The sequence below is a fragment of the Siniperca chuatsi genome, linkage group LG5 (genome assembly GCF_020085105.1).
Source record: "Siniperca chuatsi isolate FFG_IHB_CAS linkage group LG5, ASM2008510v1, whole genome shotgun sequence".
Lineage (NCBI taxonomy): Eukaryota > Metazoa > Chordata > Actinopteri > Centrarchiformes > Sinipercidae > Siniperca > Siniperca chuatsi.
The window spans coordinates 10,506,211-10,530,504 of record NC_058046.1 but is presented as its reverse complement, the minus strand read 5'-3'; the positions used below and the strand labels follow the sequence as shown (position 1 = coordinate 10,530,504).

The 24,294-nt window shown below is 39.4% G+C and overlaps 1 long non-coding RNA gene across 2 annotated transcripts in view; it reads right to left on the bottom strand.

Moving 5' to 3' along the window:
* The window catches only part of LOC122875958, a 64,953-nt gene extending 40,935 nt beyond the window's left edge, over positions 1-24,018 (bottom strand). For both annotated transcript variants that reach the window (XR_006377973.1, XR_006377974.1), the window contains exons 1-2: positions 23,955-24,018; positions 3,890-4,011 (exon numbers count right to left, since the gene is read on the bottom strand). This is a non-coding gene — a long non-coding RNA (uncharacterized LOC122875958). The remainder of the gene's footprint in view (positions 1-3,889; positions 4,012-23,954) is intronic.
* Positions 24,019-24,294: the final 276 nt, after the last annotated feature.

Here is a 24,294-nt window from a genome sequence, read left to right as displayed (position 1 = left end):
TATTTGGCTCAAACTCAAACATTACTGAGCCTTTTCCTGAATTCAACAACTGTTGTCCTTAGACTAGAGCCACACTGTGACTAAAAGAGCAATATCTCTCTTAAAAAAGGAAGGAGAAGGGATTTAATAGGTCTTGATTGAAGCCAGGCCTCCCACACCGATAATGTATTCCTCCTTGTTTTCAGCTGCACTTCAGATCTCTAAATAGCCCAAAACCACACCACCACCACCCTCTGTTTGCTCCTGCTATGCACTACTGATAATGGAAATACAGTAGATCCCAATGTCAGAAAATGACCACCAACAGAGGAAGACATCCCAGTAGATTTAGAAATCAGAGCTTTAACAGTCCTACCATAGTATAGACATCTTACAGTCTTTGCTTTTCAGTATGTTTGTCTTAAGAATCATTATCAAGCTTTTAGTAACCACTCTAAAGTACACAATCAGCACACAATTGATCAGCATTAATCATGTTGGAACTCTGTAATTCCTCCTATAGACTTTAATACAGTGGGATAAAGAGATAAGTCATTCTACAAATTGTTGTTAAAGCCTCTGAGGAGATTATCCTTGTAAATCTGTCAGCCATAATGCCATCAGTATTCTAGGCTTGTTCTCAAACCACATCACAATAGCAAACACAAGTAATCCTAAAACAGAGAGTAAGACTATTAATCCTTATAATCACAATATTTACTGAGAAATTTTAGCATGCTGAAACTGAAGTTCTAAAGTGTGTAGCATTCTTGTCCATTGGAACCACTCACACAGTATGTTGCTGCACAAACAGTACAAGGATGTAATCTCTTTAACAGCATCAACTAATAGGATACAGCAAAGCAGAATATAAGAATATAGATTTACCTTAAAAGGACACTGACCTTAGAGCTTGTTTAAAGAGGAGAATCTACTCTAAAATTGAGTTTATATTTGTTCTTTCTATGAAATTGTCAATCTCAGTATTAATTTGACAGTTTGAACATGTCTCTGCTGAGCTGAACAGCAGATATTATAGTGATGATGTCATTTAGAGACTAATCAGGGAGCTGCTAGAGAGATTATTATATTATGATTGAAAAACTTTCAGCAGCCTCTGTGATTTTACTGGGATGTGTGGCCAGTTTCTGAATCACAGCTGAATGCCTTACAGTCAAATAAAACCCATTTGACTGTAATACCTCCAACAAAAACTTTACAAGCTCACCAAGTCAGTCACTAATTCAGTTCCGGTGAAGCAACTCAAGAAAGTGTCATCTGATAACATCATCAATTCAAACTGTCCAGTTTAGAACAAGAGCCCTGTCCAAACTCATTGAAGTAGAACAATGTAAATTTGGTCTAATGGTAAACTTTCCTCCAAAGCTCAGCACATTTTATCCCACAGACTTACAGGACAAAAACAGTAAAAAGTGAGCATAAAACACTGATGCAGAGGCAAACAGTTTACAGCAAACCACAGACGGGCAACTATAAATGGTGTGGAACTAGGAAATAGGAAGATGTTCACAATATCACAGAGGTCACTAGCATGACCACAGAGAGGAGGAAATCTCTGCAGGGTAGACACAGAGGCTAACACATTGTAACAGCTGCAGCTAGTGTGTGTGTATACTTAAACCAGGGCGTCTGCGTTTTTAAATTGTAACATTATACTGGGGTATATATTTCTACTTCATTACCACCAAAGCCTGCCATAGCTATGAAATTGTAGCCTTGATTAGCCAAGCTATATCTGGAGATCTGAGCGACATGGCTGAAATCAATCTATTGTTATACTGTATCTCAATATACTGTACAGTTCATCACAATATGGGAAATGTATGCAGATAGGCCTTTTTCACATCAGACATTTTGTCAAAATGCCTTGAGTGAAAAATGTCTATTATGCATCAAATAATCAAACTAAAAAATAATAACAAATTTTGTTTTTAAAATTTGTTTGGGATCCTTAATTCGGACAAGAGAATTTTGAAAAACTATGACATGATATGATCATATTATCACAATATGATTCCACTGAAAATCATTACAAATACAAATTATCGCAGTTTTTGTGACACGATTTGTGTGGAAACAATGACTGAGCGGTCAGATATGTACTAGACAAAGTTTCAAATGTGATGTGCAGCTTCTAAAAACTCACAAGCCTTGCTAGCAATTTTAAAACGAGGTGTTTGCAGATATAAAATGAAGCATGATTCTGCAACTGCATGTTCTTTTTCTCGCCTAAAATGTATTTCTAAACAAATTTTGATGGATAGTTTTTGATAAAGTGGACACTATTTCTACAACACCTGGCATGTTTTGTTCAATTCATATTGATAACTGAGTGGGTGAAGAAGAAAACTACTTCAAAATTTTTCTCAAGCAAATGAATCCATGGCATCGAGGCTAAGGCGGGTTCACATGCAGCCACACAAAAAGCCCATGTTTAAAAGAGATAAAAGAAAGCCAGTAGAAAATAAAATTGACTAAACTTGTTTTAAAATTATGATTTAAATGATGGGATAAAATGCTCCTGGACATCTGCTCAACTTGTTCCCATTGGCATGTGGTTATGATTAACTTGCCTATTTATTTAGGTCTAAAAAAAAACCCATCAAACATTAGGTTTTGACGCGGTGACCTTTTCCAGTACAGAGTTGTCAGACAAGTGGACTGATGTAGGGACGTTGACTGTATGCATCTCAGAGATAAGCCGACACTCTGCAACAGCAGGGGAGTCAATCACACCTGCCTTCAGTTCTTTACATACACTCGGACTAAAAGAGAGAAAGAATAAGCAGCAGAGAGACAAGCGAATAGAAACACAAACACAGTGACAAACATGCTGTCAACTACAGTATAGAGAGTGCTTACCACAGCTAGACTGATGATCAGTTTACAAGTATTGGACATTAATTAAAATTTGATATGGGCTGAGCAGACTCATCCACCTTCTTCATAATGGATATGATGTAGTATGTTTGGTTCCATAACTGATCAATACTGTACTGGTTGTCTATGGCAAGCTCTTTATCTACAAGAATGCATGACTATCTATTGGCAATGTAATCATCCAGTTTTGGCAATGGCATTTTATTGTGATATCATCTGATTGCTCTTTCAGTGGTTTCTCCACCCTAAGAAGAATTACTCAACTAGATTTTTAGGATTTTTGCATAAAAACAGCATGCAAATTGATGGACAGAACAAACAACAATGACAGTTGAATGGGTTTATCACCTTGGGAGCACTAATATGCTCATCATCAAACTTCATCAGAACTTCATGGCAATTTTTAAGTTAATAATTTGTCATGGTGGTGCTAGAGGGAAACACTTGAACTGTCCGAAAAAGGGTTTAGATGTTTTTTTTTTCTTAACCTATACCTTAGATTTGATATTTGTTGTTTAAAAGTGAAAATTTTGTTTTGTTAGTGGTGGCAGAAACGTAAGAGGTCAACAAGAACATTAAGATAGGATGTATCTTAATGTTCTTGGTGACCTCTTACCTCTGGGGATGATGAATATCCACAGTGGATTACATGGAAAACATGCAATTAGTTTTTGGCGAAAACTGACAGTGGTGTTAGATGAGATAGTGATGTCACGTGATTATCAAAACCATCTTGTCGATACCATGAATGTTCATACCAAATTTTATGGCAAACTGGTGAGTATTTGGCAAGATATCTTGTCTAAGACACCATAAGTCACTGGCATCCTTAGGCCAAAAAACTCAAGGTGGTTCTGCAAAAAAGTTAAAACTGACTCAACTTTTGCTGGAACGCAATGCAACGCCATCCGACAAGGACACATTGCTGATTACTTTTTTTGAAACGTGAAAGCCTTATTTAAACTGTTCACCTTGCGATTTTTGCAATGAAAGATAAAATGATTGTCACCATAATAACTTTCCAGCGTTGTAAAATCCTTCCTCCTTGTACTGCTGAGCAGTGTTTGGGCGTCTGATAAACCTTCTGGATCTGTTCCTCGGACCAGACTTCCTGGATCATCTCACCTGGACCTGAAACAACACACCCCCACCTGAATGAATGATTTCTGAATGCCCACTGTGGCTCCGCTAGCAGGCTAAAAAGTAAAAAAAATAATAATAATTCAACTTTAAAAAACAACAACAGTTGAATGCACACATACCGTAGATATAGTTAATATGTAATTTTGACAGATGGACAGGTAAATACACATAGGACATCAGGCAATCAGAGAGTGTGATGAGCAGGTACAGTGCCAGCCATCCAGCCAGAGAAGAGCAGCCTCACTGTATAAGTGAACGTCCCCAGAGACTTTCCAAGGTCATCCAGAGAACTCCGTCTGTGTCACAGCATTAAATTGAGACCAGCTGCTGCTGCTTGGGCCATATCTGGACCAAACACTGCCTACAATACAAGCTGCCAACCAGGCACTCTGTGTGTGTGAGGCACTTTTTTCTTTTTCCACAGCTAAATAAACAAATCTATAGAGTCAGTGCCCAGACTCATTACCTCCAATCCTATTGGTCTCCATGGGTCAGCAACTATTATCTCAGTGGCTCGTTGGTAACATATTTTTTATAGCACATGCCGTATGTGCCCAGTTTCAAAAAATAGGGGCACAGAACAGTCGAGGGCATACTTACAAATTATTAATAAACACTGAGCCAGCATTTTGCAAGTCATGTTTGAATGCCTGTAAATATTGAGTCAGCATTGTCAGTATTTACTGTAGTGGGATGTGTGCAAGTGAAAGATAGACTGACCTCCTTACAGCTGCCTCCATTGGTTGTTTCAACCACCGTTTAAAAAAAGTACTTCTTACTGAGATGGATAAACCTCATATACTGATTTCCAACGCCTGAAAAACTGCATCATTTTGGCTCAGTTAACCTTTATTGTTCACTCGAATCAAATTAGCCTAGTAGGCTTTTCTCCATAATTAGCCCTGATTTCCATATGGGCCAGAGGCTGATCTCGCACCAAACGATGGCTCAAACAGACACTTGGGGAAGGAAAGTATCAAGGAGAGAGACATCACGGCCTCCGGCAATTAGCGAGGCCCCTTCTGCTGCTCTGGATGGGAATGTTATGACAGCTACCACCACTTGCCACCACACAGAGCTATTCACCAGTGAGACAAGTCCCTGTGGGCATGTTCACCACCAAGACAATCAACTGGGGGCTAATTTTCCTTATTTATCATCAACACAACAGTTGTGGGTCTGAGAGCGCGCTGTCTTCCTCAGGGGATTAGTGGTTGCAACTGAAGTAATACAAAAACATCAGCATCAATTAGTCCCCCTCTCCTCTCTGATCTGTACCCTCATCTCCAGCAGTGAAATGGAGCAGGTGATCCAGTTTGTGTGTATCTGTGCGTGTTAGGGCGCATGCTTAAACGTCCACCTGCCTTGCAACAAGGCTTTCTCTCGGCAAGGCCATACTGAGGGGCGGACACAGGCACACACATACTATGTCTGGTTTAATCCAAAATGGCACATCGACCCAAATGGCCGTGTTTTTGTTTCCCCACGGCCCTCTTTGATGTTAATGTCCCTGTGAATTATTTATCTGTGTGTTCTCTTTGCCTTCTCCTCATGCTCTCTGAAGGAATAAATCAAAAGAGCGAAGCACACACAGAGAGCAGACAGGAGGATTTATCATGGGGAGTATTGTTTACCGCGCTGACCTCCAGCCCCTGCTATATACACATATCTGTGCTTTGCAATCAAACAACCGCCTCTTCTCACGGGACTGAAACAGACGCACACAACACACACATATTGCGCTGCTTTCTTGGTGATTAAAAAGAAGGATTTACATTGTTTTTGCCTTGGGCTCTTATTTCCGCATACATGATCATTCAGAGGACAGGATGTATCTATTGTGTAATGATTATGGATTATGTGAAGAAGATCTACTTTCTTCTGTGTCTTTTATCAATGTAATTTGCTCTACAAATGATATATGGTTGACACTCAGGGGCTGAGATAGTCATTGGAAACAGTTTTGTCCTTTATATAACACCAGCTGATTTAGACAAATACCCGACCATGCAAACATGCACACTCACATTGTCCTCATTTTAACTTTTCCATCAATGAGAACAACAGCATGGGCTGTTTTGAAAAAAAAGATTCCACAGCCTTGATCAGCGTTGTACCTGTTGTACACAAATGTAGGCAAGAAGTGAAAATACAAAATACTCTGTTCATGCCTGCTGCAGTACAAAATGTTCTTTTTACTTTCTATCTGGGCTAAGTGGTTAAGAGATTTCAGACTTTATGTCATGACCAAAGTATTGCAGAGAATGTACCTGCATCCTTCCCATCGATCATCATCTGTAATAGTGATAAAGATGACGACAGAGTATAACAATGCATTTTTCCAATCAACAATTTTATTTTGTCCAAGCATTTAATGTTGCCTGTCCCAACAATAAAACAGTTTGTTTTATATGTCTGTACATAAATCCATCCTGGCACAACATGCTGTTTTCTTTTTTGTAAAATACAAGCTAGTTGCTATTTCTCATTATGTTCATAGTGATCACTGACAGCTCACTTGCATCAGCCAGTATTTCCCCCCACATTTGGCAGGTTGGAAGGTTGGAATTTCAAGCTTTGGGACTATTGATACATTTTTGTTTCGTTCACAGTGGAGATTGTTTTGAGGAATGATAAAGTACTCCTGGTGAGTAGAAGCAGGGTGGGGGTTCTCCTACAACTCAGTATTATACCATGTTAAAGAGGCTGTAGGGGAAAAAAGAGGCTGTAGAAGATATATAACCTCTGTCATTCTTGATTGGCAGGCTGAAGGAATTGCAGCAACACTGATCACACTAAATTTCACTGTCATGCCCAACCTTATCCCTTCGAACCCTTAAATCCCTTCTACCCACATTCCTTCAAATCCTTAAAATGAAAATTCCAATATTTTTGAAAGTCTCATTTCTAGCAGGCAATAGTCAGTTTTGCCATCTGAAATGACAACTGTCTATTGCAACTTTTGACAACTCTGGCTATCAAGCTAATTCTGCTAAGACTTTTTAATGTTTCCATCTGTTGATGATCCATGTAGAAGACTTTATTGCAGTGTAGAACTTGTTAGTCCTATAAGTTTAATAAGGAAAACTGAAAGAACAGACATAACATAACCCTGTTTGGCTGCTAGGCTTATGTACTTCAACGTTCAATGTTACAAGAGAAAAGGCTTTTAGGATGAGGGGTGACCGATGTGTTTAGCAAACGTAATGCTGTATCGGCTAACGTTGGCTGGGGTTGCTGGAGTGCAAACTTCCCCAAATCCAACAAAGAGCAGGATAACATTACCAACATTAACATTACTCTAAACTCTGACAGCATCCATGACCGGCTACCACACAGAAGGGAAAAGAAATACTACACAGTGTATATGCTAGCCATAAACTGGGTAACATAACCTGTAACTCCACTAACTCTGTAGTTAATTAATGACATTCTCCTTAGATTTGGAAGCAACACTTGGTTACTACTATAGGCAGCTAGACATGCTAGCCATTGCAGCTTGCGTTACAGCGGATAAACACACCATTTAATCAATTCCTTACTCTTTTTCTATTGTGTTTTTGGTTTTGGAGAGGCTAAAAAAAACGATACCACCCTTCAAGCTCTTTAAATACAGAGTATCGCTCTTTCTACAGCTCCATGCAGACCACTTCAACATGTGGATAAATCCAAAGCTTGATAGACCTGCCGTGCCTAGCTGCAGAAGCTAATCTATGATAGGACTTAAGGAGGCTTGTGCTGCTTGCCCCAATAGGCCTACATATTGTTTTACCAGACTCACGTTTCCCAAATCTCTACAAAGGAGGTTGCAAGTGCAAAGTTATAATGACCCACAGTCAGAAAGGCCACAATTACCAGAGTAAGAGCCAGGTTGAAAAATGATGAAATGTCCCTTTAAATATGATGGCTTGTACTTGACAAAACAAATAGTCATATTTTTAAATCAGTAAGCTGTAGGTAATTAGAGTAGAGATCCAATAGAAAGATGAAATGAATATGTAATGAATCACCAGGCAAAAAACTGGTAAATTAGTATTACTTTGTTATTTGCTTTGCTGGCTTGAGAACAAGGCTGTATTTCATCCCTTGCTGAAATATATAGTGATGCTGGAAACTCCACAAAAGTAAGGTTTTGAAAACTAGAAATGTCAGCACCAAAGAAACACAGTAGTAAAAGCATTGATATTGATCAGTTACTCCCTCCATCTGCAGATATTTTGCAATTGGTTTGCGTTATAGGAAAAGTGGATACAACTATTCTGCTACAGGCACTGCACATTATTAAATGGCATATCTAGAACAGGACTCTGTGGGGTTGTGAAACTTCCAGGTCCGATATTCTGATGTTACAGATGTGCCAGGCGGGCTTTGCCAGCAGAGTGGAGGAGAATTGCTGCTCATCATCTCACGTCCTGGCCTCCTTTCCACAGCTCGAGCTCAGACCAGCCAATCCCCACAGTCTAATTGGCCTACTTTAACACTTACCTTCTAGTGGTAGCCACTGTGTTGCTGTGCGTGCAGTTCCATCCTGTGGGGCATTGCTCAATGATAGTAGATCCAAAAATGAGGCTTCTAGACATAACTCCACATCAAAACAGTCTGCCTAACTTCTTTACCCATAGTAGCTCGTCTCTATTATTTATGAATGTATTGGATACATAGGAATATTTATCTGCTTTTTGTGCTCTCTCTACCCTCACTGTTGCTTGTTTCTATTATAAATAATTTCCAAAAAGTCTCAGGCTTTCTGCAGATTTTTGCATCCACCAAAAATCTCATAAGAGGTGAACTCTGTATTTATGAATGAACTTCAGCTGTAGGAGAGACAGAAAAAGATGATGCTTCCCTGAGGCGACATGCTGTGTAGCCTTGTGTGTGTGTATGTGCCATGCTGCCAGCTGCTGCTCAAGATCAGCTAGATCGCAATAATAGGTCTGGTCCTTTTTGATTTGTGCTTCTAGTATTTTTAGTCGTGTATCAAGCTTGTCTCCTGACATCACAAAGTAGATCTCGATGCTCTGGTTGTGAAATTCTTACGGCTTTTAAAACATTTCTGTCCTCAGAAGTTAGAGTATCATCACTCCTTCAGTGATGCATTTGTTTAATTCACAAGTAATCAAAAAGTAATTTAAAAACAAGTATCATTCTGCATAATTTTTTTTCCAAATGACAGATTAAAATAAAAATCCATATAATCTACTGATTTTTAGCTATGCTAGCTGAGCGGCTCTGTGGATGGCAATGTTGATGGCAATATAGAATTCATTGCCATGACATTTTGTACATCGTCCCCACACAATGTATCTTATGGAGCCCTCTAAATATCACGGTGATAAATTTTTTTGAGGACTACTTTTGCATTCCCTCGCAATATGTTTTTTGTTCCCTGACAATATGTTTTGAGTTCTTTCGCAATAAGTTAATGCATTTAGCATTGTTTATGGACACCTCACCTTATATGATGTCCATTGCAAAGAAGTTATCAGATAGAACATTATCAAACTTCTGGGTAGGAGCTGTATGTATAAGGAACATCAATTATTGCTCCACACTTACAGCAACAGGCCTTCTACCAAAACCTGTTTCAGCATTGAAGATTACTTTAATTACAAAAAGCTTTCCAACTTGTGTTGGTCTGCATTCCTGATGTATCTCTGCAAGTGGTCCACAACTGTCTGCTCTTTCTATGACAGAACCACAGACTCTATTTGCAGCATTTCAGTCACCTTCTTGCTTTTTGCTTTTTTTGACTCCTACAAAAACAGCACATTAGCTTTATGAGGTAGATTCAACTGCACATCTGTAATTCCACCTCTGGAGACGTCTCCTTTTCCTCAGTGAAACCCCTCTGGGGTTCAGTACAGTACAGAGTACAGTAACTGTTCACAAATGAAACCGAGAGCATCCTGCAGATTACCGTACTGCTTTCTTCTGGAGAGACCTCATGATCTAAGAATTCGTTTAAGTTTACTTTACATAACCATGCAGGCCTATTGAGCAGTAGTACTATATCAGCATACTTAATGCCCATTTCAACGTAAAATTCAATGAGCTGATATTCTGTGGCGTTTCGCTGGAAGCAGCTGAGCGGAAATAGACAGAAGGAATGGAAGAAGAAAAGAATTATGAGAGAACGCAAAAATATTGCAGGGTGCAAAATTAGTCTTCAAAAAAATTCTCAACATGACCTTTAGGGGGCTCTATAGTATCGTACTGGCTTGACATTTACAGACATTTATTGCACCCTCAGGATGCATTGATCACTTTGGTGATCCCCTGACTTTTCATCTACATCTGTAGTGCCATCATCTGCTCAATATTTTAATATGTCCAATACTTTAGTTTATGACCATCAGTCTCAGCTGTGCTTTGTACTTAGTCTTAGTCTTAGTCTTGTTGAACTTGGTGTGCAGACTCCTTAGCAGTATTCTATATTTTTCTTATTGTCAACAAATATCATTAACAGACCAAAACCAACAGCACATTAAGCCATCTCTCAATATTTTTTTACTTCCCTACCTTGCCTGGCAATCAGCCCCAATCCCGTTTTTTACTACTGAAGACGTAAAACTTTAAAAACGAGTCATAACTATATAGTTTGATTTTTGAAAAGGGCAAAATAATTTTCTAAAATAGCTGGGCACAAATTTTGTTGCAAACATTACTCTAACCGGAGGAAATGGAGCATTTGTTGGGGGACTTTTTTCAGCTGTGGATCAATACATATTTGTGTGCTAGTATTTAAGGCAGCAGGATGGTGTATGTGTGTTTGATGCAAGATAAACAGCAGTGCATTGAAGTAATGAAGGAACATGTCACATCAGGATTTGGCTACAAAGGCTATGCCTTTATTAGATAGGACAGTGGGTGAGGGTGTCGACATGCAACAAAGGTACCAGCCTTATCCTGCGTGAAGATTGTTTAAGACTGTATTTCTATCACAATTAATATCCACAAGCAAATACAACCAACAACAAAAGTGAATGAGCACATCAGGCACATAGCTAAAATGGCAGTTAGTAAAAATAGATGTGGTTTTTTAGAACATATGGAGACAGATTTTTTATTTTCAAACACTTGTTAGGCCCTGGCTCACCCTGCTACACCTTTTGTCCCCATAGAAAGGCACACTGGAGTTAGGTCAAAGACCAGGCCTGGTGCCCAGGGCCAAATTGAATTACTATGATTGCCTAGTCTTTTATAATTAATTTGCAAAGGACTTAAGGGCCTTAATAGCTGTGAGGAGCACAGGCTTGAAGGACAAACACTAATTAAAAGTTGCCAAGGATCAGGAGTATGCCACAGTGCAGGATGATTTTCTGTTAGAAAGAGCTGATTATAATTCTGCACTGGGCCTCCGCTGGCTCTGCTAACACGAGAGTTCACCCTCCCGCCATAGAAAACAGGGTATGTATTAGGAGTCAGGCTTAAAAGACATATTAAATGTAAACAGGCTTTAATGCCACTGTGGTGCAGGTTTTGACCCAAAATGCTGGTGTGGAAGGACCTCCACTTTGGAGGATGTGTGATTACCTCATTTGGCAGGATGCTGGGAATGTGGCATTTAGCAACACACCAGCTTGCGTTGTACATGAAGCTATTAGTAAATGCTCTTGTGCTGCTGCAATGAACCCAGCGGTAGAATTTGCATAAATTACTGGATCACATTGAAGCCATCTAAAAGGGAGGAGTGTTTAACCAGGGTGACTCTTCCGAGATCTAACTGTCATGTCCTGAATGATCAAGTATGACGGAGAAGAGGTGGAAGAGATGAAGTTTCAGGTTATTACAAGACTGAGAAACTGCAGTGCCAAATTAGTTTTCTTTTGTTAGTCTTACTTAAAAAACAGAATGACAGACGACATAAATACAGGTCAAAATGAATGAGAACAAGCACTGGTTATATATACAACCTTTCCCTCGTTTGCTGCAGTATATTTAAAAAAATCAGGAGGATGTTAAGGTTTAGGTGAGCTGTTGGTCCAGTGAAATGTTCCCATATTTATTCTTCGTGTGACTCAGAGTCTCGGAGCTCACAGTAATAAAATATAACTTAGCTTACATCTTCACCGCAGGAACAGATTGCCAAGCTAATGAAAAACTCCCACGGCAGTCTAGATTAACTTCTTCCAGGGTTTTGTGGAAGTCAAGTCCTCAATTGCTTTTCTGCCGCTGGCACTCTATTGCCTTGTTTTCCTCCTCTCTTTTTTCCCTGCTTTCACCTGTAGAGTGGCGGCTGCTGTCTCCAAGGGGGGAAAAAAAGCTTATTGAGTCAATAGAAGCAAAGAGGAAATTAACAACTACTGGCTGGCTGGTTTTATTGTTTTGTTTGGAGACAAATGTGGCTATATCCTTGCTGGAGAAGGGAGGGAGTGCTTTCCTTGGGCTCTCTCTGAATTGCTTTGTGTTTTTATGTATACGTTGCTTCCCTTGTTCAGCTTTTTTCTCTATCTCTATTTGGTGAGGTTGCTTTCAGAACTTCTTCCTCAGACCTTAAAAACATACAATTTGGAATTTAATTGACCACACATGAAATCTGGATGTAATTCAAATGCTTTAGGGGTTGAAATGGAGGTGGAAAATAAGTTTTAGGAACCATTTTAACCCATCATAATTCATCAGACTTGTGTTCTTGTGTTTGCCAAACATCACTCATCATTGTAAGCTTGAATTAACGTTGTTGTTGCAGTAGGAACTGGAGTTACAAGTTGTGGAACAACACATGCTACTACTACATACTACATACTACACTGGATACTTGGGTTGGGATCTTGGCAGTTAAACACAATGTTGTTATCTTCAACATACCTTACCATACCTTTTTACAGAATAACAGATTAATTTGTGCACACAAATTATTAAAGTGGAACTCCCTTGATTTTATACTTAAAGGAGCTATATATAAGAATTTTAAGTGGGAGGAGGGACCAAAGACCTATGGGAGGGACTATGCATTTCCTTGTTTCTTACGATAGGGGTGGATAGGAGTGTGAATTCGACAGGTGGCCAATTCTTACATATAGCACCTTTTAAAGGTCAGTTTACTCATTATGGTGAAAACAGTTGTTTGTCTTCTGTCGAGAAAGTAACCCCTGATTATGTCATCAAAGTTATCTCACCTAGAAATGTAGAATTTTGTATTTTTGGAGTTTGACCCATATTAAACACTAGTATCGCTTGAGTGTCCCTTTAATTTGAGGGCACAAAACTCTAATTTGTGAGCATGAATCATCAAAAATTTTACCTAAAACATGGAGCAGTCTATAAAATGGTCAGACAATATACAGTATGAGTTAAACAGACAGATAGTAGGTACTTGATGTAGCTAATAAACTTGCAACTGATAATAAACTACAACATCCCTGCAATAAATCCTACTTTCATGACAGTTAGAATTTTCAGTTTTTGTTGAAACTGTGTCAGTGAGGTGCTGATTCAACTATAATGACAATTTGGAGGCTTTACTTTGTGGTGCTTTTGGATTGTATTGCATAATACTGAGAGGTGTTTCTTTATCTTGTAATCCTGCCCAAAGAAAGTAATTTTCGAATAAGATGGCAACAACTCTACTTGGACAGGATGAGACTAGTTGCAGTGATGATGTAAAATCAGGTCTTGATATGGGTTAGTATCACGTGTTGCAGCTTTCGCTGCACTGAGATAAAATCTAATTGCAGTGCTTCAGTGCATTTCTCACAATAGTCTCATGCCCCACAGTACAATCAGCAATACTGAGACATTTATCATTTACTAGCCTGCTGTTGACATGTTAATCAACATGTTTTTCATAAATATCCCTTATTCAATGTCCCCTGTCATCACTGTCATCTTAACAAGAAGAGGCGTCAGCCACAGGAAGGCTTATTCGCAGCCTAATTGACTGAAGCCAGTTGAGATCATTTGAGGCTAACCACACTTTCTCACAATGAGGTTTTGATGAGCTCAAATCAATGGTGGGCAGGGGGAGAGTGTTGCATGTATTGCTCATTAATTCAGTCTTCATACATCCCAGATGCTTGTCAGAATAAGAGGAATAGGAAGGCGATTGATCTTTCTCTGGCATTTGGCCAGACAACACAGAACACAAAAAAAACCACATAATAGCCCTCTCCAATTGTTCCATCTAAACAGCATAATACATTTTTACATTACATTTTATCTCCAGGCTTGGTTGGTTCTAACTACTGGTTACAAACTAGTAAGTCCATCTCGTACACTGAAATGATCTGCATAACTCAGGGGAAAAGAAGCATTCACATTACTGTACAATGGGCCTTTCAAATTTGGAAAGGCCATAATTTAGATCTTGTTTGTGCTCTCAAAATAGCATGCAGATGACTTTGCAAGCACAAAACCAAACACAGAAGGCACAAATACATTCTCTGTTAACAGTACATAGGAAGACTTGCTGTTTGCAGAAACAAATCATTACTTTTTTTTTTCTACAAAATATAGGGCTTCCAGTCTCTTTGACTCATTAGCACTGTCTTACCCAACTACAACAACTGAGTATCTTTCCTTTCTGTCCACATTGAGCGTATTTTTCTGTTGTACAATAATCTGGCTCCTTGAGGCTTTCCTCCTTCACACATCTGCACAAGGCTATGCCAAAAAGTAGAACTGTTTAATTTACAGAGGGCCTTAAGATAATATTTACATACGCAGTGTTGAAAAGAAACCTTACAAGCCCTAAGGTTATTAATGGTAATTATGCTTCATAAACTCATGCCCTTCCCTTGCCAAACACACTTACGGGCCCTGCGGCTCTTATTTGAAGTTTTGCGAGCTTGATCACAGGGAAGGGAACCATGTAGATATACAGATTAAGAGTCAGCAACATCCACCCACTTACCAGCTTAAAAGAAGACAGCGTTACTGGGTGTATTCAGGCACATCAAAGCCTGGTTGTGCTATGAATGGAGTGATACATTGTCTGAGCGATGGGATGTGACAGCGCAGATACAGACTGTCGCTGACATGCCTTCCATCCTGGATTACCAGTGAGTCAGGCTGCAAGGAGTTTGCTTCTTGGCTGCTCCTCTGGAAGCAAGCCAAGCTAAAATAACTTGCCCACCCCGCACGCTTCACCCCTACAACATACTTCAACGTATGTTTATTTGCATTGGGAGTCATGACTGGGAGAAGGCTCCTTTCTCCTTACAGTTCAGGTTTTTGTACCTAAAAAGGTTTTCTTGAAAAGCATTAAGGTGAGAGCCAGTCCTTGGATTTAACTTGGGAAAAAAAGGACCTTTACTGTGATTTATATAAAACCCTATTTCTTCTGGAAAGAAAAAAGGCTTAAAGTTCAAGAAATTACCTAGTGACTGAGTGGGCTAAGGTGCATGTCATGTAAGCAGAACATCTTCAGTTTGAATGCTAATATGCAGATGTTTAGAAGGTAATGTTTACCAGGTTTACTTAGTTTAGCGTGTTAGCATGATAGCATTTTCAAGTACAAGGGTAGTCGATGGAAATCTCATTACTTTTGCAGGTATTTGGTCGTAAACCAAAATAAGAGACAAAATAAAAAAATTACCTCATGGTGGTGCTGGATAAAAAGCCAGGGGATCACCAAAGTCATCAGAATTTATCCTCTAGAGACTTAAATGTCAGTACCAAATTTCATGCCTATCTACCCAATAGTTGTCAAGATCAAAACCAAAGATGTCAAGCTCATGGTGACACTAGAGGAAAAGTCAGGGGATCATCAAAGTCATGACGATTCAGCCTGCAGGGACCATAAATGTCTGTACAAAATTTCATGGCAGTCCAATAACTGTTGAGACATTTCAGTCATGTCATTTTCACATCAAATTTGAAAAGAAAGATAATAAAGTAATTGATAAATAAAAAAATAACACAATCTCAACTGAGGCACAAAAAACAATACAGTTAAGAATGAATGTGTAGACACAGTATATCTGTGAATGTGTGCGCCTGCTTACAGGCAGCTGGTATTTATCGATACCCTGTTAAAGAACAGTACATGTGGAAGTAGCCTTTTCCTTGATAGCAAGCCATAAGTTACTAACACTGCTACTGTAGATATTTCTATGCTGCAAGTGTAAAGCCTTGAATTGAGAGCTAAAGAATTGGCAGGGAAGGCTCTTATCAGGGGCAGCTGTGAGACTCATTTATCAGTGGAGAATAATGGAAGCGAAAGGAGATGAGTGGAGCAGTCGGCCTATTGCTCCACAGTATAATAGGCCTACATATTCTCAGTGTCCTGGAATAACTCTGTATCTCCATCTTTGTCACAGCTGGCATTGTGCACCACTTGCAGAACAGGTATCAAGAGCCAAGAATCTGCCATAAGAAAAAATGTTTCACAACTCAAGGGACAGTGTGTGAAAGGGGTAATTATATACTTCACATTGCGGTTGCTGATGGAGTAATGAACATTTTCTAAATTCTTGACAAGTCAAAGACAGTAACAGAGTCACAGTCAGGTCATTTTAATTGTGAGTTATAGTATATGTCGAGGAATTTCTCTTGACGACACATTCACATCAGCAGGAAATGTAGCCTCTGCCTAGCTTGTCAGCCAAAACCTCTGAGCGTTCCAAGTGCATACACTGAGTCTCATTCATGATCCAAACACATTTGTGTGTAAGTCATTAGTAGAGGGAAATTTACACACTTCATCAAACTAAAAGGAGACCAGAGCTCCTTATATGCTCTTACATCCAAAAATAATTTTTATCTGACTCAGCAGTGACTCAGGACTTTCCTAGTGGTAGACCCACAGTCTGACAAGGTCCTGCCCCTTCAGCTCAGTGAGTAGCTTCAGCCCTGTGCAATATTTCTCTATTTGCTTTTGGAACAAAGCCACCAACACATCCCCAATGATCCCAGAGATATACTCTGTGGTTTACAGGTCCCTTTGGTTGGCTACAGGTGTAGATCCAACTGCTCTCTTGTAACTTCTTGCATAGCGTTCTCTGAGGATGCAACTGCATTCACCTGCGCTGTGGTCTCCTAACATAATCTTATTAGTAATGGCATTTCTGAGATGGAGCAGTTATACAGTTGCCATTATAGTGATTCATGACAATTAAGGTCCACTGAGAGCACTTAACATTTATGGGTGATTTGGATTAAGAAACACATGCGAATGTTGAAGACAGGTGTGTGATTGATGAACCAAGCATTAGGTTGTAGCCTTAATTAGTCCCAATGTTTTATGTGTGCAGATGTGCTCACAAGTGTACAAACATTTCAGGGAGACCTATTGATAGTATTTGTGTCCTGGAGAGAATTAAACTCCCAACTCAGTGTTTGTGCTGCTCAGTACATACAGTACAGGGCTGCACAACACTACAGATATGTCCTCCTATGAACTCTACTCTGAACTGTATTATTCCTGCAGAGCAAAAGAACACTAGATCCCAAAGCTTCTTATCAGCGAACTTGCTGCCAGTCATGAGTTATTGCCTAAGTCGAGAACGGACACTATTGCTCCAAAATAATGGACACAGTCCAGTTCATATTTGATGGATTATGGCTTCAGACTTATAATGACGTCTGTCGTGAGGGCTGAATCACTGGCTTGTAATTGGAAATGTATCGCTTACAACTCATGATGCACTGAACCCAACAGTAGAAGAGATACCAGAGGCTTATGTCTTTGTTTTGTCTTACTTTGATTAGTTCATCAGATGCTGTGTAGCTGCACTAAGCTATTTTTCACATAGGAGGTTCCAAAAGATGGCAAAAATCATGCTTGAATTTGTAGTACATCTGTGCCAAGAAATCCTTTAAGGGCATCAACCCAGCTGCTATGTGATGCTTCATGGTTACTAAAGAGATCAGAGAGCATTTACAAAAAATAAAATGAAAATGTCCTTTGAAGTTATTTGAAACCATGCATTCCTACTTAATTTTTAAAGATGCCCATTAAACCTGCATTTTCAGTCTTTGCAGCGTAACACTAAAGAACATACTGTTGTGTACATGGGCCTGCATGTGGGACTATTAGTCTTGTATTTTCCTCTAGTTTGCTTAATAAACCTTCCTCTGCCATATGATTTAGTGGAGTAAACCCACCAAGGCAGTCTATCTAAACACCATTAATCAAGTTTCTATGCACTAGCAAGGCAACTATAAGTGCTCACTTAGGCCTTTTCCATAGTAGGCAAAGAGGGCTGTGAGCTGGTCTTTTGTAAGGAGAAGACAGTCAGCAGTAGTCTGCAAATGAACCCAACCACTTGAACATACACAAGGACACAAGAACACACACATGCAAACACATTTTTTTAAGTACACACCAAGGCAAACATACACACCAAAATCTACACATGCGCTCTCTCTCCTCCCGGACATGATCACACAATGCATTGAGATAATGGCTGCTGGCTGCTGCTGTTGGGGGCCTGCTGCTTCATTGTTGCAGCCTCAGCAGCTTGTGCACGGGGCCCCTTGGAGGAACAGCCCGTCTGAAGGGGACGGCTTTCAGAGAGGCAGCAGCGACAGGCAGAGAGCCTGTTGCCCTCACAGCCAGAGCAGCCATGTCTCCATTTTGTGCTCAAACAGGAGTCATTTGTAGTGAGCTGTTTGCATAGCAGGGAGACAAGGAACAGCTCTGTCCTTCTGAAACTGTGTCCTCTTATAGATATCTGGAGGCCTGTGTTCACTATGTCACTGAAAGAGAGCGATGTTTTGCAGTGAATGTTGTATCAAATAGTTGGTCAATCAATCAATTATGCGAGCAGCTCTGTCAACACAGGATCATGAGCAGAAAGCTGTCTCAGCTGGTGACTTGTTGGTGACGCAATATTAAATAAAAGTGACATCATTGCTTCATGGCCCAGTATTTCTTTAAAGATGTTTTAATCTCTTATACTGATAAAGTGAGCCCCTGGTTCAGATGCAAATCAGTGTGTAAAATGACAACATTTAACTTAACACTCATCTTCATCGAAACAGAGTAGTTATCAGTTTCAGCACAGATAGAGCAGAAAAGTCTGCAAACTAACTCAGCTGCTTCTTGACATTAGCTGTCTGCAGATATCAGCTGCTAGCAAGCTAGACTGAACAAAGTAGATCTGTACACTGTTTGGTTGACCACAGTCGCATCACCACTTGCAATCATGATGCCTCATCAAGAAACTTAAACCAAAAGCTTATATAGGTGTGTAGGGTTTTTTTTCAGTCTGTTCTTCTTGTAGATGTGACAGCCCTAGATGATACTATGCATTTACTGCTTTTATTTTAGCTAAACAAACCGTAAAACATTAATATTTACACTATACACTATTTTTTGATTGTGAGTTTTAAATTTCTAAATTATGGCTTTGAGTGATTCATTAACAAATCTGGGCAGAAAAATATTTGGACAACTGTCTGATTCCTTCAGCAAAAAGGCATTACTTAGTAATGCATTACAGTAATGTGCTCACATATTACAAGCAGACGTACTGTATGGGATAACAACTTGAATTTCAGTCATTTTAACACAGGGTTATCAATTCCAGTAAAGCTCCGCTACTTTGACAAACAATGGGCTTATTTGCTGCCTTACCCTGAACCGGAGGGTTGATGAATTTTGTCTTGCTGTGTCCTCTGTAGAGATGTGGTAGCTTGGTGCAGGGGTGGGGAGGTGGCTAGCTACCACCAAAAAAGGAGGAATGTGCCCTTCGGTAACTCCAAAGTTACTTATTTACATGTAGTTGGCTTGCTAATGCGGTGAGTCTAGATTCAGGAATTAGGCTACTTCGGTTTGGGAGAGTGTGTGAACCCTCCAGCTTTCCTGTGCAATTAAGATAGCTGTTGATGGTCAATAGATACCTGTAAGCAGTTAAACCACAACATGTCTCATTTTCTATAAATACAGAAGATGTGAGGTGTGGGTGTGGAGGCTTTGGAGTTGTAACAGGAGTTGTAATGTAACTAATTACTTTTCTGATGAGTTATCAGTAATGTAAAATATTTTTGTAATGCGTAAGTGATTGACAGTGTAACTTGCCAACACTATTGAAATGTGTGTATCGCAATGTCTGACCAACTTAAGGGATTTAGAAACCAGCATTCAGCCAACTTGAGCTAAAAAACATGAAAGTGAAATTTGGGTCTGTCTGTCTGAAGTAGTAGTACCCCCCGGGATGGCAAAATAATTAATATGCAATCACAAGAAAAAAGCTTGTTATATTGAGATAACAAGATAATTATGTTGTGATTGTGAGATAACAGGGTTGAGAAAATCTGTGCAACCATGACAGCTCTTGGCTTCGGCAGTTTTGAAAAGTTCCTTGTAATTGATTTGTTCAAAAAGAGAACGATGGATCAAAGTCAAAACACTACTGCAGGAGTAATGCCTGAAGCACTCAGGTTAAGTATTCTTCTGTAGCTTGTTGTCTCTCTGAGGAGGTCGGGACAGAATATTTAGTGTTTACTGTTATGCTTTTTACAGCTCTGCGTTTCACTCAGGCATCCTGTTTTGTCTATTATTTATCTGAGAGAAAAATGCTCAGATATCTGTACAGACATGCCAGCAAGCTTTCAATAAAACCATGTCAGGGGGGGCTATGTGTCTGGATCAAGGGCAGCTCCAGAGTAGTTGTTGAGGAAAGAGTGATCGTTAATGTTCAATTGTCCAAATTAAATTTTGGAACCGGACTGGTGGAATAAAACCAATAACCTTCTAATCGGGAATCTGCTTTGTTTAAAGATGATGGGAATGCTAGAAATAAATTGGTGAGAAGTGATTCCTCAGCCTTTCATTAAGAAACCAGACACTATCAACCACACTTGGCCCACTGAATCAGTAACAGCTCATGAATACAATATGAACACTACAAAAGACAAGTATCTGCATCCATTTGAGACACAGTTCAATTAACCATAACAGTTCCAGAGGCTGGCTATCAGTCCACAAGGTTCAAGCTAATGTAGAGCAGCACATTTAGTGTCCAGCATTGGAAAAGCGATTGATTCTCATTAAAAGTACCTACTAAGTTAATGTTTTTTTCTGCTTTGATAAACTTGCCGTCTGACTGGTAGAGACATTTTTGACAACACTGGTTCTAACATCTCTTCCAAACCACTTTTTCATAATGATAAGAAAGTACATTTCTACTTTTCAAAGCGCTTCATAATAAAGTGCTTTACAAATAACATTACAAGACACGATCAATAAAACACCGAGTACAGATAAAAGAGAATAACAATAAAGGCAGAGAGGCAACCGAGAAGATGTAATAAAAAGGAAAAATGGTATAAAAAAGTTATTCTAAAAGCATCGCATTGCATTAAGGCGATAAAAACTAATGCTGTGTAGCTACAGTATGTGTCAGACCATGAAGGGCCATGTTAAGCTTAAAAAAAAATCTAAATCATTTCTAAAAGTAGCCGGAAAACCAGGAAGCTAAAACCGTTCTCGTATTTTCATATCTGTTTGATCCAGTTATGTACTCACAGAGCATGTTTCACTACATGTAGCTGTAGGGAACTTCAGCTAACGCAGGTAGGTGGACAATAAGTAACAATACTCCCATGACAACTTTAGTGAGACACTGCACAGTTCAATATCCATGTAATCAATTTCACATTTCAAATGTGATTTTAAATATCATCAACACCTGAACTCTGACTCTGTTTCAACTCTCCTCTCAGTTGTTGTTGTCTGGAGAAAGCCGTCATGCTTGAGTGGCGCTGTTGCTGCTTTATGGAGATAGATTTGTCTCAGTATTATTTGTGTGAACAGATTGACAATCCGTGTGTAAATGTGAAATCTGTAATTATTTAACACCTTACACAAATGCAAAAATAAGATTTGTAAACTCACAAAAATATTTAGCAAATATAAAACGGATCTGCAAATACACAAACAAATTCTACAAATGAATAAAAAATCTGAATACATTCAATTAATTTACAAATAAATTAAATTTGTGAATATCTAACATTTACAACTAACATTTATAACTTTCGAACAGGCATTTGTGAATCCAGTTTGTATTTGTAAATCAAAAAGGGATTTGTGGATCTATAATGTAATCAGTGATAAGTAACATGCATTCATTATTTTATTACGTTAAGGTGACACAGTGAGTATTAGTGTGTGTTTACTTGTTCTATGTATATTATCTAGCACACACTTTAGTATACATTTCTATTTGAGTATGAAAGGCACGAGGATGCTTGCGGGCAACTTTCAGGTCCCTAAAGAAGTGGGCTTGCGCTGCTTCTTCAGTTGGCACTTATCTAGCCACTGAGGGCCAGCCAACTCATCCTCTATATTTTTAAGTTATTCTTTCAGGTGGGTAAAAGTCACAAAGCACTTTACATCTTATTAGTAGTGTAACCTTACTTATGTAGTTGTAATGTCTGCATAAAACTGCACCGTATTCGATCTCCATACTGCTTTTATTTAGCTTTGTAGCAACATGCTCACTTGCCAACGAGTCCATGTGGCGTGCTGCAGCAGGATGACAGCAAATATTGTGGGGGTTTTTTTGCAGTGCATCAACTGTTGTCATATCTGCTGCCAGCCACCAACACTTACAAGCTGGCATTTTTCTGCCCATGTCATCAGTATCAGCACCTCACAAGGGCTTTATTCATCATAATCATATTGTTGGTCATCTCTGACACCCCAGGGCCTTACTTTTGTACATTTTTAATATTTCATGCTAACTGCATATCTGTTGGTGTGGTTGTCATGGTTTTTCTGTTATGGTTACTCATGTTGGTTCTTATGGGCTGAACTGCTTTTGTGGCATAGACATTTTCACCTTTGGATTGTGTTTTGGCTCTAACTATTGACTCACTGCAAGACTCATTTTCTCCACATACCTTATATTTAGCCCGGTATTTGAGAAACATACAGTACTTAACTCAAAACATTTGGTTATATGACAGTTTGCTTTACTCTGTTATCATAAATTACCAAAATCATATTTAATCTCAACTGGTTAGCTGCTGATCTACAGTCGCCATCAATTGTACCTTAAGATTGAAATCACGGTCCCCTCTTCAACGCTACATTTCAAAACTGATTTTTTTCTGCTCCAGGCCATGAGTCTGGTGCTTATAATATCCATATGTTAATAAAATAATAACCATGTCTGTGCGTGGTTCTAATAAAAGCTCTTGCAAACATAAACTATCTAAATCAGTTTTAAACACATAACTAGGTTTCCCTTGCCTGCACCCCTCTAGCAGTCCACATGGCCAGTTTTAAAAAGGCACATAGAGGAATTGGATTTGAGACAGAGGGACTAAGAAACTCACCACAGTGTCAGAGGGAGAAGGGACCGGGGCGAGCTGGTGTTCTGATCGCCAGGAATATAGATGTGCTAAACTCCTCGCTGTCGCTTGTGCTCTTGAAGCGCTCTGATTCATCATCTCAATCATCATCATTATCGCTATCATCACCACTCTGCTCTGACTGAGCTGAGGAACATTCCTTATGTCTTTCTTTCTCATCCATGCTCTCAGAGTGCCAGGACTCTGCAGGCTGCAGCTCTCCGGCGGATTATTGAGCAGAAGACTACACATGTCTCATTGAGCTGGTGGTTAGTGTGCAGCTGAACAGAGGGCTGTGGCGCTACAGAAGTTTGCTGAATTAGAGGCTTTCACTCCTTCCAGCATCTGCCATTGACTGAAACTCTAAAAGCTATTGGTCGTTCTGTGCTGTGCCCCCAGCAGTAGAGGCTCTAATAACCTCACATGGCCTGAGGTTATGTGAGGTTAACAGCAAATGCGTCAAAATGATTGCAAGGTACATAATTTAACATTAAATATTTCATCAACAGGGGTTGAGTGTGTTTACTTCTTGTGTGTTGACTCATAAAAGGCTACATTTTACAGAGAGCTTTGGTAGTACTGTTTCTGATGAACCGTCATGCCAGTAAAGTCATTTAATTAATAAGAAATTGGAGGAAAGAAGAGTCCAACAGAAATATTGGCAGAGAGAAGAAAGAACTACTTACCTCCTCACTTTCTCCTCTCGCTGTCTCAAAGTCACCCATTCCTCTCTGCAGTCTGTAAGCTTGTCTCTGTGAGGAGCTGGGAATATACACCAGTGTATGAATAAAAGAGTGGAAGATAAGGAAGAGGTCTTTCTCAGACACTCTGAGGGCTTATCTTGAAACTACAAAACTCGAGCCCACTCTCACTCATTTTTTTCTGTCATTAAAACACTTCATTCGCTTTAGGACTAATATTCTTTGACAGTTTATAAATTTGGGGCTGGAATGATGGCTTCGTTGTCCATAAAACCGAATATAGTATTCAAGACTCATTTACAAGCCATGGTTTAATGTGAAACAT